The sequence below is a fragment of the Procambarus clarkii genome, chromosome 69, assembly GCF_040958095.1.
Source record: "Procambarus clarkii isolate CNS0578487 chromosome 69, FALCON_Pclarkii_2.0, whole genome shotgun sequence".
NCBI lineage: Eukaryota > Metazoa > Arthropoda > Malacostraca > Decapoda > Cambaridae > Procambarus > Procambarus clarkii.
The window spans coordinates 5,858,626-5,878,437 of record NC_091218.1 but is presented as its reverse complement, the minus strand read 5'-3'; the positions used below and the strand labels follow the sequence as shown (position 1 = coordinate 5,878,437).

The 19,812-nt window shown below is 43.4% G+C and overlaps 1 protein-coding gene across 1 annotated transcript in view; it reads right to left on the bottom strand.

The window, feature by feature from the left end:
- The window catches only part of LOC138355922 (tripartite motif-containing protein 59-like), a 66,534-nt gene extending 52,370 nt beyond the window's left edge, over positions 1-14,164 (bottom strand). Inside the window, exon 1 of the mRNA XM_069311472.1 lies at positions 13,953-14,164. The gene's annotated coding sequence lies outside the window, so the exon portion shown is untranslated. The remainder of the gene's footprint in view (positions 1-13,952) is intronic.
- Between the last annotated feature and the right edge of the window lie 5,648 nt (positions 14,165-19,812).

Sequence of the window (19,812 nt, the reverse complement as noted above, 5' to 3'; positions counted from 1 at the left end):
GGAGTAAGGAGGGTGCGAAGGCAACCTGTCCTCCTAAAAAGAACGTCGCTTTTGGCCGTTTGCCCGTATGGCCGAATTTGGACGTAACTTGAAAATTAAAATAAATTTGAGATTTTTTTTTCAGCAACAGTAAGTTAAGGGTCCTCTGATAGGTTAGGTGGGCAGGAAATTCTCATAAAGTTTCAAAACGGTATGAAAAACGTTAATTTAAAGTGTCCTCTCATAACCTCTGCGCATACGCCGGACGACTCAAATAGAAAACGGAACAGAATGTCACTTTTGTGAGTCGATTTCATTTCAAATTACGTCCAAATTTGGCCATAGCGCGCATACAAGCCAAAAGTGACGTTATTTTTAAGAGGACGGGTTGGGGAAGGAGTAAGAAGGGTGGGAAGGAGTAAGGAGGGTGGGCAGGAGTAAGAAGGGTGGGCAGGAGTAAGGAGGGTGGGGCAGGAATGGGGAAGGGGGTATGGGCGGGTTCTCGGTTGCCACCCCTCCCCTCTCTACAGCCTACAAACCACGTGCGTTAACCATTAAGCTGCTACAGCCTGGGCTGTAAATAGGGGCTGTAAAAGCTGGGGCTGGGCAAAAAATATTTGAATTAAGTGAAAATTAATATTAAATGTTAGACAAATCTCCAACTTATTGGCATAAGCATCATGCAAGTTTCATCCCAATATTTTCAAAAATGTATTTTAGACAATTTTTTTTTTTTAAAGGAGAACATTTTGTTGATAAGGAGAACAGCTCCTATTAACTGGAACTGAGGGATAATGCAGTAATAAAGAGATGCAAGCACTTGTACAAAGAAGAAGAATAGTAGCAAGAAGTGTCCACAAAGTGGATATGCAGCTGGTGCCTGTATAGCATTGCTGAGTAATACATAATAATACCAATAATAATGAGTATGTTATCATGCTCTATTTTGTTATATATCATAAAAATGTATTGCCTAATGTTAATATCTGTTACTGTCACCAATATCCAAAAAACCAGCATTGAATGTAATGAAACGCCATTTTCTGGGTGAGCCCCGGAGGCTCCCCGGAGCTATCCATGGCTGATATGGATACCCTAACTATTTTGCATCAGTCGATGTGGGTGGAGTTCTAGGCCTACCGAGGACCACGAGCCAGAACCTGGCCCCCTCAGAGAGGCACGGGGAGCAATGGTCCATAGAAATGCACATGTGATTTGGAGCATTCTATATCTGTCATCGACCGGGACAGGCACCCAGAAAGGTAAGCGCCACAAAACAAACCCCTATTCTGGTTAACAACAAAAATTGACAAACGAGTGGACAGAACTCCCCCAGGAAAACGAACTAACAAGCATGACGTCACGCGAGCTGCGCCGCATGTCTGCGCAGCTCCCCCCTCCCCGGAAGGGGGAGCCCCAGACCCCCGCGCCGGCGATCCCCACCCCAGTTCTGAGGCTGGATATCAAAACCGCGAAAAGAACCCGCCGACCGGAGGGAGGGAGGGTGCCAGGGAGCCTCCGGGACTCACCCAGAAAATGGCGTTTCATTTCATTCAACGCTGGTTTTCTGGGGGGAGCCCCTACGGCTCCCCGGAGCTACCTCACCAAAGACTACCTAAGAAAACAAGGGGACATACCCGGGCGGCAGTCGGTGAATCACTCCACAACATGAAGTCGAGACAACAACCCAAGGAATATCATTCGCCAGAAAAATGGGAGCATGGCCACAGACGAAGAAACCTATGATCACGACCATAGGAGCCAAAAACCACTGCGCCTGAGAAAAGCAAGAAGCTCTGCCACACGACCCCCAGAGGCGAATGCCAACACAAAAAGAAAACCGAGGCAAAGCAAACCTGACCCCAAGAAGCCACAACCACCAAGGAGAAGAAAAACAGGAGAGCACCCTGTCCAAAGACCAGGACGACACAGGCAGTGCATAAGCAGGCCGGAGGTGTAACAACGTATGATACAACCTGCGAAACGGCGCAGAAGGAATATCGATACCGAAAGCTAGCAGCAGAAAACAAGGTGCCAGACCCAGGAACGGCCCCAAGCGCCACTACATCCTCCGCAAGCCAATCCTATGACAGCCCCAGGAGGGAAAAAGAAAACGCAGGACCAAAACGAAAATGCCACAAGTGTGCAAGTCCACCTCCACAAGTGCAGCTGACAGGGAAGGAACTCGCATAAGGAGCCGCCCGGCACCAACATCCCGCAGAAGGGCAAGAGCGAAAAGACTCATTAAGAGGAGCAAAATCGCTCTCAGGAAAACTAGTAGCGCCGAGACAGTGTGAAGAGAAGAGATATTCACAAAAGAACAAAAAGGCCAACACCCAGGTGCTGCCGGGAAGAGGACCCACAAGCCCTAAAAAGGACCGGAGGGAAGCTCAACCGAATGACAACAGACGCACCAGAAAACGGGAAGGAGCAAAACCATCCCGAACCTTCGAGAACAAAAAGAAGCAAACACAAAGGACAAAGGCCCCAAAACCCTGTCGCACCCGACAGGGTTTTGGGCACCCGAGACCAAAAGTCATGCAGAAACCCCAAGAAGAGAGGGACATGACGGAAGAAGGCCCGTCCCGGAAAAAAGGGGCGAAGATCATAGAAAAGCACCCACCAACAGGACGGAAACAACGGGCACAACGGACAAGGAAACCGAGCCCAGGGAGGGGCCGACGCCCACAAAGCACATGCGGAGAGGGGAAACGGAAAACCCAACACTACAAAACTGCAAGTCCCCCCCCCCCCCCCCCAGAGGGGTAGAAACACCCCAGCGGGGACCAACGGGGCCTGAGGCCCCCTCACGTGAGCCCCACCCCAGCCCCGGGAACCCACCCTGCAGGCCCCGGGGCCGAGCTGTCCCCTCAAAGCACCAGCGTAAAAAAAAAACCCGGGGCAGCCGTGAAAAACACGAAGGAAGGGAGCCCACTAGGCTCTGGAACTTGAACCAAAACCGGAGGATAGGCGAGGGGCGAGACAAAGACCCCAAGCTAATCCCCAGCCAGCACAATGAGGCGAGGACAAGACAGTGAAACCAAGGAACATAGAAAAACCAGGCCCGGCACAGCAAGACCAGCAAGGAAGGAGAACCCCAGAGGGAGCACGGAAGGGCCGAACATAACGTCACAACCAACCCCGACTCGCAGCTGCAGTACCAAAACCGCAGCAAAACGTCACCACACTCCCCGAGGAAGCGACAGGGAAGATAGATAAATCGTACACGAGTGGCACACAAGGGGACACAGGCGGAAACCGAGCACCCAACTGAGCCACAGGGACAGAAGAAGAAACGTGTGCAGTGTAACAGGCAATCCAAGGAACACATTAGGCAGCACAACATGGGCTGACCCCATACACAGACAGCCCCAAGAGCAGAGATGAGAGTGCCCAAAAAGCACAGAATCTGCCCGACAGGCAAACGACAGGGGAGAGGCAGAAACAAAGAGCCAGAACCCAACCTGCAAACACAAGGAGGCGAACACAAAACCTCTGACACAGGAAAACTTACTACCAAACAGGCACCCCCACCGTTGCACTGCGGAACAAGGTGGAGGCGGGGCCCCGAACTCAAGCAAGGTTAGACAAGAATAGGAAAGGGGCAGGAGGAGTACAGGCAGGAACCGCCTCGGAAGGGACAAGAGGCCACCCGCAGACACCCGTGAACCGAGGAAGGAATCAGGTGGAGAGAACAAGAGCTGCCCAGTATGGGCTAATAGCCCTGCAGTAGGCACCTCGGGTGATACGGTCCACGTTCTCAAGTACGTATGTACACCTATTCCTACTCCCAAAAACAAAAACAGCGTCAGGACGAAGGAGACGCCAAAACCGCACCAACTCACCAGCAGAACATAAGCCCTCAAGGGCCATGACGCAAGCGTTCGAGTCCGTATCCGCCGGAGGCGGCCAGTGCGCCCATGCTGGAGAGGAGGGGAGCAGCGAAGGAGGCTCCCCACCCTAGAACGCAGGGAAAAAACCTCATGATTTCCCCACAGCGGCACCCCAGAACAAAGAAACGGGGCACGGATTGGATTAAGAAAAGAGCGAGAGGCGAAGCCCCCCGAGAGAATTGGAAGCAGAACACATGTGCACACCGCCCGGAACCAAAACAAACTCCCACAGCGCATGCGCAGGACGCGAAAGAAAGTAGCCCAACAAGGCGAGAAGTAGCTCAACCAGGCGTGAAGTAGCCCAACAAGGTGAGAAGGAGCCCAGTAAAGCGAGAAGTAGCCCAACAAGGCGAGAAGTAGCCCAACCGGCTACAAGGAGCCCAAACGGCGACAAAGGAGCCCAAACGGCGACAAAGGAGCCCAAACGGCCACAAAGGGGCCCAAACGGCGACAAAGGAGCCCAAACGGCGACAAGGAGCCCAAACGGCTACAAGGAGCCCAACCTGTCCAGAACAGAAGGAACCAGTATGGAGGCAAACTCTGTGACACGCAGGAGGAAGCCGCAAAGGCCAACCGCACCACAGGCGAAGAGATGCGGTTAGCCGAAAACCCTCTGAAGACGGAACTGAAGAAGCCACAGGGACACAGAACCGAACCCGGGGAGGAGCAGAACCCAAGCCCAAATTGTACACAGAGGGGGGAAAGAAAACCCCACTCCTCGCAACAGGAAGCCCCGCTCAGAAGGACGGAAATCCAGGCGGGGCGCAATGGAGCCCAAGGCCCCCAAGGCCGCTCCTCCCCAACCCCAGGAGTCTCTGCACCAGGCCCCGGGGCCGAGTTGACCTCCAAAGCCCCGGCCTCACAAGAAAAAGCCGGGGCAGCTGAGAAAGCTGAAAGAGAAGGGGCCCACTGGTCAGACCCCGGAGCATCGGCCGGGGTCTGAACAGACTCGAATGCCTCCGCAGCTACCCCGGACGGGGCAACCTCCGAAACTGCCCAAGTCTCAGAACCTCTAACCCCGCCCCGACCCCGAAGCCTGCAGATGCGTAGGGGCCGGAAGCAGGAGGGGGAAAAACAAGGGGGACGTGGAAGGAACCAAGGCCGAAGTGACCAAAACCCCCCAAGTCTGGGTCCCTACACAAGCGGGGCAGCATCGGGGCGTCCGGGGAAGCGACAAACCAGACCATGTTGCAACATCCTACCCTGCAACGCGCGAGCTGCCTACACCCACGGGAATTCATCAGCAGACTGGGTGAATGGAGTCACGAACAAGCAACAAAGCTTGTAGGACTCAAGGGTCGAATGTGTCACCGACCCAACAGGCAGCATGACGGAGGCAAAAACAAGGAGACTCACCCTGAGACAAAGGGACAGAGCAACCCTCGACTCGCACAAAGCGAGAGGGGACGCACTAGACCTGAGAGCCACCAGGGGGTTTCCCAGGGCCTCTAGACTGGGTCTGCTAAGGGTTATCCCAGGCAGGGCACTGCTAACCGGCACTCCAAACTACCAAGCAAACTGCTAAAGCTGAACCCACAGGACGTGTCCACTCGCGAGGGCAAAGCAGGGGGTGCCACCACACAAACGAACCTAATATAAGGGGGGGGGGGGAACACAAGGCAGACCCCCCTACCAGGCAAAAACAAATATAAAAGAAAAACCACACAAGTGGACAACGTACCCAGAGGGAACAGAGCCGGCCGCTGTCATAGGTGAAAACTAGCTACGCAGTACCCTGCGCCCCACCAGTGCGATAACTACCACTTACCCCAAGGTAAACAAGGGAGTGAAACCCCCAAACCCTTGGGGCGGCCAAACGCAAAGCAGCGAAAAGCCAACAGAGGTAGACCCAAGGTGACTTGTGGAAGGCAACCCCAAGCCCCAAGGGCGGTACTTACAGGGCACTCAGGGAAGGTGACCCTAAGCACATGCAGCCCGAGTACCTACTCCCAGCTCACACGACCACCGTAAGAGCAGCACTGCAAACAAGTCACAGCACTGAGACAAGACTGGAGCCACACAACCGTGCATTATCCCATCAGCCAAGGAACTGAGGCGGGGATCGCCGGCGCGGGAGTCTGGGGCTCCCCCTTCCCCTTCCCGGGGAGGGGGGAGCTGCGCAGACATGAGGCGCGGCTCGCGTGACGTCATGCTTGTTAGTTCGTTTTCCTGGGGGAGTTCTGTAAACTCGTTTGTCAATTTTTGTTGTTAACCAGAATAGGGGTTTGTTTTGTGGCGCTTACCTTTCTGGGTGCCTGTCCCGGTCGATGGCAGATACAGAATGCTCCAAATCACATGTGCATTTCTATGGGCCATTGCTCCCCGTGCCTCTCTAAGGGGGCCAGGTTCTGGCTCGTGGTCTAAGGTAGGCCTAGAACTCCACCCACATCGACTGATGCATAATAGTTAGGGTATCCATATCAGCCATGGATAGCTCCGGGGAGCCGTAGGGGCTCCCCCCTGAAAATATATATTTTTTTGTCTCCTTTGTTTATTATCTCATTTTGTTGTAACCTCTACATCCTGGAGAGTGCATACCCATCCCTAACTATGTCAAGATAGAATGAAATTGGTCACCCAATAAATCAGTCACAACTTGCAGAACTTGGGACTTTGAATTTTTTTTTACTGAGTTTTTCACAGATTTCAAATTGTATTTTCTTTTTCTCTTTAGGCGGTTTTGATGATTAGGGACCAGATTAGGGCTTTATCACTTCTATAAAGTATACATTTTTATCCCCTAAATCATTATAATTTTCCCTATATTTAGTTTTTTGGGGGGTTATTTTTTCTTACCATCATTCCAACACATATTGACCTACAACTTTCACATATTCGAATACGAATGCCAAACAACGTTTATTAAAACATATAAGTAAATTAATGAATTAAAACTACCTTATTCATTGTTGATAACTTCAACTTCAATTATCTCTAAAACTTTGAGTCAGCTTAAAAAAATTAAGTTTCTGACCGATTCTCACCATTTTTACAAATAATGTGCACAGTTGTCTGTTCTACAATCCTATTAGAATGGATTTTTCACAAACCCTAAACGTTTGTAGTTATCAATTTTTTTCTAAATTTGGCGCATAATTCAAATGCCACATTGATAATTTTTTTTACAGTAAACTAAACTGAAAACATATATTCTAAATCTATGAAAATGAAGATCATATACTATTCTGCGAGCAAAATAACACCAAATGAACAATTGGTGATAGTAAATATTTTTGCAGGTGATCTCAAAATCTGAAGTATTCAATATTCAATTTTATACAGTAATTATTTTTTATTTTCTTATTTTACAAGTTACGTTTGTGATCATTTAGACAAAGTTGCAGGATTTGCTAGTATGCACAAAAAATTGGAAAGCATTAGAGCAATTTTGAGAAATTGAACTTTGCCATCAGGTCCTGTCATATATGTATGCCATGCACAGCTTAAGGGTTAATACAGAACTGTACTGTATAAAATGCATAAAACTTCAAAACTAACAATATTTCTCTAATTATAACAATAATAATATTTTAAATAAAACAATTTGTAACAGTCAATAAGTACATCAAATTTTGAGTATGCCTATAAAATAAGCACAGGTCATGTCAACGCGTTGGGCCTGGATGAGATGGCTGGCACCATGTGCTTCTCCTCTTCCTGGAGTAAAAACATCGGACTCACGCGCGAAGGATTTTCGTGATAAATTTGAACAAATTTTACTGTTTGAACTCATTTAATCTGTCAAGATATCTCAGAGCAGCATTCATGGTATTGAAGGTATAAAACAAAAGAGAAAACATTTGTCAATTGATCAGAAAGTTGACTTGACAGAGAAAGCAGAGCGTGGATACTCTGTCACTCGACTCGCCCATGAATTCAACATCGGTAAAGCTACAATTTGTGATATAAAAAAGCAGAAGGATAATATTAAGAAATTCTTTGCTCAAACTCATGCAATAGGCAACAGGAAAACATTGAAACCTGCTAAGTATATGGATTTGGACTCATCTGTATTTAAATGGTTTACACAGCATCATGCAAAAGGAATTCCTGTTTGAGTTGTTTCTATTAGAAATGCAGCTGAAAGACTTGCTGTAAAGTTAAATATAGACAATTTCAAGGCTTGTATTGAATGGGTATGTCGATTTAAAGAGAGGTATGGCATCATTAACAAGAAAAATTGTGGCGATGCATTAAGTGCAGATGTTGGAAGAGCTAATGCATATAAGCATAAACTTTTACAGCACATGATATCTAATAATCTAAGCTGGTTTTAAGTGTACAATGCAGATGTAACAGGCTTTAACTGGAAATGCCTTCAAAGAAACACTTTGGCCTTCAGGCTTGAGGAAGAGTATTCCTGGTTGCAAGGTAAAGAAGGAAAGATTTTCAGCATTATTGTGCTGTAACGCAGATGGCAGTCACCGAACAACGTATGCAATTGTTGGGAAATCTGCCAACCTCAGAGCATTGAAAAACTGCATGATCATACTGCCTGTCATCTACTACAACACAAAAAATGCCTGGTTCACACAGATTACTTTTGAGGATTGGTTCCAGAATCACTTTTGTAAAGAAGTAAAAAAGCAGCAGATCAATATGTGCAGAATTCATCCTGCTGAGGTAAAGGCAATGCTATTGACTGATAATGCCCCAGCTCACCCCAATGCTAAATTAACATCGCCTGATGGCAAAATAACATGTATGGCTTTACCACCAAACACTACATCTGTAGTACAGCCTATGGATTAGGGGTTATCTATACTCTCAAAGGCTTTATAAAAGAGCTATGAATTCAGATATTATGGAAGTTCTGCTCTCTGAGGAAGACGAGATGCCTAATAAGGATAAGAAGGCTAGTAGAACACTAGAAAATTTCAAGAAATATTCAATTAAAGATGCAATTTACAACTAGGCCAAGGAATGGAGTGAGTTGAAGGTCACCACATTAAAGAATGCATGGAATAAAATTCTGAGTCCGGTACCTGGTTAGAATAAAGACAAAAATCACTGATTTTCAGGGCATTGATAATACGATTTTTGAGACATTCAGAGATGCAGGTGAGGAAGGTTTGCAACTTTCTGATGTGAATGAGTGGTTAGATAATGATGCTGATGATCCAGGTTATGGTGAATTAACTGATAATGAGATTATCCAGTGTGTTACTGGTAATAATGATGAGGATGTGACAGAGGAAGATGACAGTACGTTATCTATTCCATATGCTGCATCATTGCAAAAGGTTAATGATCTGCTTGATTTGGTTGCTGTAACTGATAATGAAGAGCTGACAGATTATTACCTGCACCTAAAGGACATGAAAGATATTATAATGAAGCTCAAAACAAAGAAACAAACTAAGATTCAAAAGTTTTTGGTACGGTTTCACAGTAGGCCTACAGGACCAGCACCCAGCACTAGCAAGGACTCACATTCCGAGGATGCCCAGGCAACAGGACCAGCACAAGCAAGGACTCACCTTCCGAGGATGCCTAGGCAACTGGACCAGCACCCAGCACAAGCAAGGATTCACCTTCCGAGGATGCCTAGGCAACTGGACCAGCACCCATCACTAGCAAGGACTCACCTTCTGAGGATGCCCAGGCAACTGGACCAGCACCCAGCACTAGCAAGAACACATCTGCTGAGGATGCTCAGGCAACTGGACCAGCACCCAGCACTAGCAAGGACTCACCTTCCAAGGATGCCCAGGCAACTGGACCAGCACCCATCACTAGCAAGGACTCACCTGCTGAGGATGTCCAGGCAACTGGACCAGCACCCAGCACTAGCAAGGACACACCTGCTGAGGATGCTCAGGCAACTGGACCAGCACCCAGCACTAGCAAGGACTCACCTTCCAAGGATGCCCAGGCAACTGGACCAGCACCCATCACTAGCAAGGACTCACCTTCTGAGGATACCCAGGCCACTAGACCAGCACCCAGCACAAGCCATAACTTACCTGGGAGTGCCAATTGAGCTGTACAGCACAATTCTAATGACATTAAATGTACAAAGTGTAGTTTAAGTGATATACGTGTACAGCAGTAGTGTGATTCTAGTGGTCTGTACTTTATGTACAGACTGTAGTGTATAATGTACATTTGTTAGAAAAGTTACTCTTCTTTAAATAATTTATATTCATATCATGTGTGTGGCACTCTCAGGATATTGTGACTAACAAAGTTTGCACTACACAACTCAACTGGTAAGGTAAGTACAGTACTGTAACGTGCAATATCAATTTATTTCATTGCATTACAAATTCTTTGTTATTTAAATTGTTCATAAGGCAAATGTATATCGGTATATGTATTAATGTGATTGTATTTTTTGGGGGGGAAAGGGGTTGCTGGGGGCTGGACAGATGGAATGAATTCCACACTGGAACGAATCAGCTACGCTTCATACAGTTCGTTCAAGCGAGGGCACACTGTATTACTCATTTAATTTCTACTTATACTGTATACATTTAATGTCATCTAATTCCATGCATTTCTTTGATAAAGTGTTTAATCATGTCCTTTATGATCTTGGTTATTTGTAAGTGTTGGCCCCATTAATCTTAAATTATAGTATATTACTCTATGTTCTGATATGTTCCAAGAAAATGTTATGAGGAGCAGTTCACTTGCTTTTCTGAATTACACCTTGTATTTCCATTCTGTAATTAATGTAAATAAACTACTGTACTGTTGCTACAACTACTGACTCCATAATGTAATAATCAATGCCTGTACTCTGACTATACATAATCAGTACCTATAGAGTAGAGCTGTAAAGTACCTGTACACATTTTTTTTCAATTTTACTATAAATTACAGTATCTACCTAAAATTATCTGTTAGTTTAAGGACTTGCCCGAAATGCTATGCGTGCTAGTGGCTTTACAAGAATGTAAAATCAACTTCATTTCTATGTTCTCTCTTAACCAATGTACAGTACCTTCTTGTATATAAATATATAAATAAATAAATAAATGTCTTCATCCTTAAGTATCACCTTCTTTGTATTAATTTTTTATTTTCCTTGAACATTCTCATTTTGTTAACTTACTTCTCTTATAGTATTAAGTGTTTTACCCCATCACAACATTAATTAAAAAATTTCTATATTACTATTAATTTTGCCCGAAACGCTTTGTGTAATAGTGGCTTCATTAGTATGTGTAACTCCTGTCCCTTCAATTCAACAATACTCTTATTACACATGAAAATCACAATAGCGTGATGCATCAAATGAACAAATCCACAAGAGCCGTGACGAGGGTTCGAACCTACGTCCGAGAGTGTGTAATGAAGTAAAGGTGAAGAAGTAATAGAACAGCTTATTGATTATTGACAGAGCTCGGGTGCATGGGGAAATTGTGTAAAAACCTGGTTTGTGTCTTTGAGAGACTGCAGGATCCGTGGTAGGTCAAGTTGATTTCCCGGTCGCAATTCTTATCCATGTCGTAGCTCAGTCGATTAACCACCGTGCTGCGCCGAGTTTATTGTGAAATTCCCCCTGTACGCATGAAATAAAGTGTTCCCAAAAATTATTTTTTCTTCATAAAATGATAAATTCCCTTCCCTGAACATGTCAATGTAAAAATAAATACCAAATTCCACTTACTTTGGCTCTGGGGACGTGGACAAGGTGCGTTGTGATGTCATCAGGGGCTGGTCACCCGTGCGTGACACGTCCAGACACGGTCGCGCGGGCCATTTAAGCACTGGGTGTTACCACAAATATATTTTCAATTATTTTTTTTATGTTCAGTATTTCCAATGCGGTTTTATTTGTCTTTTTTTCATATATGTGATGCATATTTGTGTCTTTTACAATATGTATACAGTAGAATGTTCATAATGTTCCATGGAACTGTGATATATGTCAGTAATGTGTCCACAATAAATGTTTAGTCGCAATAATACTTGTTAAAAATTCACTAAAATTACAATATGTATAGTTTCACACACTATTTACACAGTAACACACTGTATTACACACTCAGTACTTCGGAAGTGAGTAATAATCAACCAAGTAGTCCATGATACACAGCGTGACTTCACCCTCGTTGCATCAGATACAGATAGATTTTCGCTTTCTGCTTCTTCGTTGTGTGCTTGCAAATACCGCACTCATATACACCCTTGGCATTAGTGCCTGTAGGTGATATGTAGCCAAGCTTGTAAAATGTAAGGTAGTCTTGAAATGATTATAGAAAAAGATCAATTTGTAAAGTAGCTGTGAAAAGATTGCCTTGTAAGGTCCCACACAGGAAGAGATTCAGCCAGCCTCAAAGAGTGTCCATCAGTCTGGAAGAGATTCAGCCAGCCTCAAAGAGTGTCCATCAGTCTCGAAGAGATTCAGCCAGCCTCAAAGAGTGTCCGTCAGTAGAGAAGAGATTGAGCTAGTCTTGAAAATATCTATGGAAAACACCACCATGGAAGCCGCTAACACTGTTCATCTATGCTACTTTATCAGAGGCATCATCTTATCTTGAGGTTATCTTGAGATGATTTCGGAGGCTTTTTTTAGTGTCCCCGTGGCTCGGTCCTCGACCAGGCCTCGACCCCCAGGAAGCAGCCCATGACAGCTGACTAACACCCAGATACCTTTTTTTCTGCTAGGTAACCGGGGCATAGGGTGAAAGAAACTCTGCCCATTGTTTCTCGCCGGCGCCTGGGATCGAACCCATGACCCCAGGATCACAAGTTCAGTGTGCTGTCCGCTCAGCCGTGGGAGCCGCATCATCACTGAATGCAGAAAACGATTCATCTATATATCATCTAAATAAATTGAAGATAACATAGGTGGGCAAGGGTAGCGCTCTGAGCTACAACTGGATACGCTCGCTGTATCGTCCTCATAGGCACTGTATCAGTTGCATTCGATCTGTGTGTTAGGTCCTTATTGCGCCTAGCTTCACCAATATTATGACCCTTATATTCTTCAAACAATAGGGTTTGAATTTCACCGACAAAGCGCGATCTTTCAACACCGTGATGGACAGGTGTTTGGGAGCCAGAGGCGCGTGTGCCACTCGGTACTAACCCAGCCAGCAGCCCTAAGGCATAAAGGGAATTTTTTCCAAGATGGCTGCCTCTCACTGGAGGTCCTAAGAGTCCATTTAGTACACAACCAACCTCGCACACATTTAGAATGGGTACAAAAAAATCAAAACACGCTTTCTCGGTTGGCGCAGTTTCCCACCGACTGAGAATACTTGATTGGCACAGTTAAGTGGATAAAGAGTGTCTGGGATCCTCTCGGACGTAGGTTCGAACCCTCCTCACGGCCCTTGTGGATTTGTTCATTTAATACTCTTATGTTCTTTGTACACACAATCTTTTGAATAAATAATAATATTATTATTATTCTTATTTACACACACAAAATCACACTAACGTGATATACATCAATGAGAAAATTCACTCGGGTTGTGAGGCGATGCGAACCTGCAATGTTTGCGTCACCTCACAGCCCCAGTGGATTGTTCATTGATGTATATCACCTTAGTGCGATTTTCTGTGTATCTGAAGATGGGCATAAGTGTACGCTACAATACAATACAGTACATAAGTGCGCTGCAATACTTTACCCCTTCACCTGAGTGCTTAGGGGTCTTACGTAAAACTTGGACTGGCTTCTGGACTTCCTGTGATATTTGGATATCATAGACTTATTAATTCTGCTAGAATTTACCTACTTAAAATTATCTGTTAGATTAAGGACCTGCCCGAAATGCTGTGCGTACTAGTGGCTTTACAAGATTGTAAATACTATGCTATGTATTATCTCTAACCCAATGTACCTTCTTGTATATAAATAAATAAATAAAACTTCCTGTGATATCAGTAGAAATCCGCTTGTAAGATTTTTAGGAAGTCAGTGGTGGTACAGTGGTAGAGTATGCGGCTGGCAATGCCTTGGTCGTGGGTTTGTGACACCACACAGTCCCAGTGGATTTTCGTATTATTATTATAAAAATTATCATTATTCAATAGGCCAATGTCCACACCCCAACAATGCCATAGGCCTAATTCCACACCCCAAGACAATGGTAGAGCAGAAAGTACTCCAGTACTTACGGAGGATGATGAGAGTGCGAGGAACAAGGTGGTCTGGTTGAGCCAGTGACTCCTTCCTTCAACAGTTTTGTCTCTCCCTCGTGGTATATCCTCAATATCTTCAGTGGTGTGGCCTCACTACACACTTACACTGCCATAAGTGTGCTGAGAGTACTGTGGGAGGGACAATTTGGCGGGTATTGTGGACACAGGTCTTTAAGACAGGCGAACTTCAGGAGTCGTGGAAACGTCTATAGCAACCTTTGTTGTGATGACGTCACTCGCTCGCTCGCTTACCCGCCACGTCGGTCTACCCATTTTCTTTGGCTATTGATCTTTGCCGACGTTAAGTTTACTTCATATTACCCGAGAGCCACTAATACTAGTGACCCCGACGAGGACAGTAAGCTGGCGGCTTGTCAAAAGTTGCTCAGATAATCTTTCCTATCTGTATTTTAAACCCCAATAGAATTTTGGCGTTTACCTTACCTACTCTTCGGCGAGTAGGCGGTTCCACGGGTTTACAACATACAGGTGAAAAAGGTTCTCCTCTTTTCTGTCCTACATTGTGGACATTGTGGACTACTACTACATAAACTGGTTGAGAGAGGTACAGTCTTTAACATGGTTGGGAAGGTCATTCCACATTCTGGGTTCCTTGATTTGAAGAGCATTTCTATAAATAAATAAATAAATATGTTTATTCAGGTAAGGTACATACATACATACAAGTGATGTTACATTAATGGATTGATATATAGATAGAGCTAGTACATACAATGCCTAAAGCCACTATTACGCAATGCGTTTCGGGCAAGAAAAACATTAATATCTAGAACTTAATACTAATTGAGCATAAAGAATAAAAAGTGTTGAGAACAAATACAAATAAAGATAAAAAAAAAGGGGGAACATGACTGAAAAAGCAGCACAAATACAATAGGTTGACAAACAGTGTTGATTAAACAAAAAAAATTATAGACATGGGTTCACAATAGAGGAGTGAGGTAGGTTACAGGGAATTTATTAGGTAGTGTTTAGTTTTTATCTTAAACTGGTTGAGAGAGGTACAGTCTTTAACATGGTTGGGAAGGTCATTCCACATTCTGGGTCCCTTGATTTGTAGAGCATTTCTAGTTTGATTAAGTCGTACTCTAGGAATATCAAAACTGTATTTATTTCTGATGTGGTGCTCATGGGTTCTGTTACAACCTTCTATGAAGCTTTTGAGGTCAGGATTGGCATTACAGTTCAGCGTTTTATATATGTATAATACACAAGAGAGAATGTGCAGCGACTTAATATCTAACATATTCAGAGATTTGAGTAAAGGTACCGAGTGATGTCTGGGGCCAGAGTTGGATATTGTCCTAATAGCAGCTTTGTGTTGGGTAATAAGAGGACGTAAATGATTTTGGGTAGTAGAACCCCAAGCACAAATACCATAGTTGAGGTATGGATAGATGAGGGAGTAATAGAGAGTAACCAGGGCAGGGCGGGGTACATAATATCTGATCTTAGAAAGAATGCCAACAGTTTTTGAAACTTTTTTTGATATATTTAGAATGTGACCCTGGAAATTCAGCTTGTGGTCGATGAGAACGCCAAGGAATTTGCCATCTAATTTGTTACAAATTTGGGTATTGTTTATTTTGAGATTTATTTGATTAGAGGATTTATTGCCAAACAGAATATAAAACGTTTTGTCAATGTTAAGGGTGAGTTTGTTGGCGGTTAGCCAAAGATGGACTTTCTCTAGCTCAGTATTTAATGTGGCATTTAGAGCAAGGGGGTCAGGACTGGAGTAAATGAAGGTTGTGTCGTCAGCAAATAGAATTGGTTTGAGGTGTTGGGAGGCATTTGGAAGGTCATTAATGTAGATGAGAAAGAGGAGAGGGCCAAGTATGCTGCTCTGAGGAACACCAATGTTGATGGGTAGGGTGGGAGAAATTGTATTATTCACAGAAACATACTGGAGCCTGTCAGTAAGATAAGATTTGAGGTATTGCAGGGAGTGTCCTCTGACTCCATAATGATGTAATTTAAGAAGAAGGTTTTGATGGTTGACTGTCAAAAGCCTTACGCAGGTCCACAAATAACCCAACAGGAAACTCCTTTTTATCAAGAGCTGCGTGAATTAAGTTAATCATACTAATAAGTGCATCGTTAGTGCTTTTTTTGGGTCTGAAGCCATATTGACAAGAGCTAAGTATATTGTGTTTGGCTAGAAAAGAGTAAAGCTGCTTGTAGATTAGTTTTTCGAATATTTTTGACAAGTTAGGCAGGATTGATATAGGTCTGTAGTTGTTAACATCTGTGAGATCACCACATTTGTGGACAGGGGTTACTCTTGCTTTTTTAGAAAGTCAGGAAAGGTTTGGAGTTCAAGTGACTTGTTGAAGAGCAATGTAATAGCAGGGGCTAAAGATCTGGAGGCTTTTTTGTAAATTAAAGTTGGTATCTCCTCGAGGGCACTAGACTTGGTTTTAAGGGAAAGGATTATTTCATTGACATCAGTGGAACTAGTAGGCTTTAGGTACAGAGACTGTGGATAGTTACCTGTAAGATAGTCCTTAACATCAGTACAGGAAGATGGAATATCATTTGCAAGGGATGACCCAATGGAAGAGAAGAACCTATTGAACTCAATAGCAGAATCAGAGGCTGAAAGTTGACCAGCGTTATTGGAAAGGAGTGTTGGTTTGTTATTTAAAATCTTCTTTGATCCCAATATTTGTGAAATTGTGCTCCAAGTTTTTTTAATGTTGCTCTTTATTTGGGTAAATTTATCTTCATAGTATTTAGTTTTGGCTCGTCTAATTATTTTAGATAGCAATAACGAGTAATTCTTTGAGAATTCTTTGGAGACTGATCCTAGCCTATACTTCTTCTCAAGGTCGTGTTTTTTGTTAATGGATTTAAGTATTCCCTTTGTAAGCCAAGGATTGTTAAGTCTTTTGCTTGTGACTTGTTTTGTAAGCAGAGGACAGTGGGTGTTATAAAGGCTAAGAGTTGTTTGAAGAAAATATTGCACTGCTAGGTTGATGTCCCCAATGTTACCTAACTCGGACTCCCAGTTGACATTATCAGCAGCAGTTATAAAATTGTTTATAGCAGTTTCATTGTGCAGCCTAAAGCTTAACTCCCTTGTCTCTGGAGGTGGTTTGCTAATGTTAGTTAAGAGAAATGTGGGGTAATGGTCTGTAGTGCTATCGGTGATTATACCTGAAGTAAGCGGAGAGGTTATGTTGGTCCAGATGTGATCTAGAGTCGTAGCAGTACTATCAGTGCTATCTAGTTTGATTAAGTCGTACTCTAGGAATATCAAAACTGTATTTATTTCTGGTGTGGTGCTCATGGGTTCTATTACAACCTTCTATGAAGCTTTTGAGGTCAGGATTGGCATTACAGTTTAGCGTTTTATATATGTATAATACACATGAGAGAATGTGCAGTGACTTAATATTTAACATATTCAGAGATTTGAGTAGGGGTACCGAGTGATGTCTGGGGCCAGAGTTGGATATTGTCCTAATAGCAGCTTTGTGTTGGGTAATTAGAGGACGTAAATGATTTTGGGTAGTAGAACCCCAAGCACAAATACCATAGTTGAGATATGGATAGATGAGGGAGTAATAGAGAGTCACCAGGGCAGGGCGGGGTACATAATATCTGATCTTAGAAAAAATGCCAACAGTTTTTGAAACTTTTTTTGTTATATTTAGAATGTGTCCCTGGAAATTCAGCTTGTGGTCAATGAGAATGCCAAGGAATTTGCCATCTAATTTGTTACAAATTTGGGTATTGTTTATTTTGAAATTTATTTGATTAGAGGATTTATTGCCAAACAGAATATAGAAAGTTTTGTCAATGTTAAGGGTGAGTCTGTTGACAGTTAGCCAAAGATGGACTTTCTCTAGCTCAGTATTTACTGTGGCATTTAGAGCAAGGGGGTCAGGACTGGAGTAAATGAAGGTTGTGTCGTCAGCAAATAGAATTGGTTTGAGGTGTTGGGAGGCATTTGGAAGGTCATTAATGTAGATGAGAAAGAGGAGAGGGCCAAGTATGCTGCCCTGAGGAACACCAATGTTGATGGGTAGGGTGGGAGAAATTTAATTATTCACAGAAACATACTGGAGCCTGTCAGTAAGGTAGGATTTGAGGTATTGCAGGGAGTGTCCTCTGACTCCATAATGATGTAATTTAAGAAGAAGGTTTTGGTAGTTGACAGTGTCAAAAGCCTTACGCAGGTCCACAAATAACCCAACAGGGAACTCATTTTTATCAAGAGCTGCATGAATCAAGTTAATCATACTAATTAGTGCATCGTTAGTCCTTTTTTTGGGTCTGAAGCCATATTGGCAAGAGCTGAGTATATTGTGTTTGGCTAGATAAGAGTAAAGCTGCTTATAGATTAGTTTTTCAAAAATTTTTGACAAGTTTGGCAGGATTGATATAGGTCTGTAGTTGTTAACATCTGTGAGATCACCACATTTGTGGACAGGGGTTACTCTCGCTTTTTTTTTTTAGGATATCGATCTGGAAAGGTTTGGAGTTCAAGTGACTTGTTGAAGAGCAATGCAATAGCAGGGGCTAAAGTTCTGGCGGCTTTTTTGTAAATTAAAGTTGGTATCTCCTCAAGGGCACTAGACTTGGTTTTAAGGGAAAGGATTATCTCAGTGACGTCAGTGGAATTAATAGGCTTTAGGTACAGAGACTGTGGATAGTTACCTGTAAGATAGTCCTTGACATAAGTACTGGAAAATGGAATATCATTTGCAAGGGATGACCCAATGGAAGAGAAGAACCTATTGAACTCAATAGCAGAATCAGAGGCTGAAAGCTGACCATCGTTATTGGACAGGAGTGTTGGTTTGTTATTTAAAATCATCTTTGATCCCAATATTTGTGAAATTGTGCTCCCAATATTTGTGAAATTGTGCTCTATAGTGAGAGGAGAGCAGAGTTAGGAACATAATATCTTATTTTGGAGAGTATACCAACTGTTTTAGAGACTTTCTTAGTTATGTGTTGAATGTGGGTGCTGAAGTTGAGTCTCTTGTCTAGGAATAGGCCAAGAAACTTTCCATCATTTTTATTACTAATGTTAATGTTGTCTATCTGTAGCTGAATTGCATTCGATAATTTGCTTCCAAATAAGATGTAGTAGGTCTTTTTTATGTTTAGTGTTAGTTTTTTAGTTGACATCCATAAGTGGACTTTTTTTAATTCATTATTCACAACATTGTTTAGTGTATGTGGGTTGGAGTCTGAATAGATGAGAGTAGCATCATCAGCAAACAGTATAGGTTTAAGAATATTAGAGACATTATGCAGATCATTGATATATATAAGAAATAGAAGAGGTCCTAAGATGCTGCCCTGTGGCACTCCATGGTTATTGGTAGAGTGGAAGAGGTTGTATCATTGATGGCTACACATTGTTGTCTGTCACTAAGATAGGATCGGATATAGTCCAGGGCAAGGCCTCGAATTCCATAATGATGGAGTTTAAGTAAGAGGTAGTTGTGATTAACAGTATCAAAGGCTTTTCTTAGGTCAATGAAGAGTCCAATCGGAAATTCATTTTTGTCAAGGGTTGAGTAGATTACGTCAAGGAGACTAACGATTGCATCGTTGGTGCTCTTTTGGGACCGGAAGCCAAACTGGCAGGGGCTGAGTATGTCGAATTTTACGAGGTAGGAATAGAGCTGTTTGTAAATAATTTTTTCAAATATTTTTTATAGAATGGGTAGGTTTGATATTGGTCTTCTTGTTTATGTTCTCTGGATTGACTCCTTTATGAACTGGCGTTACTCTTGTTTTTTTAAGGATATCAGGGAAGGTATGACACTCTATGGATTTGTTGAACAAAAGAGCT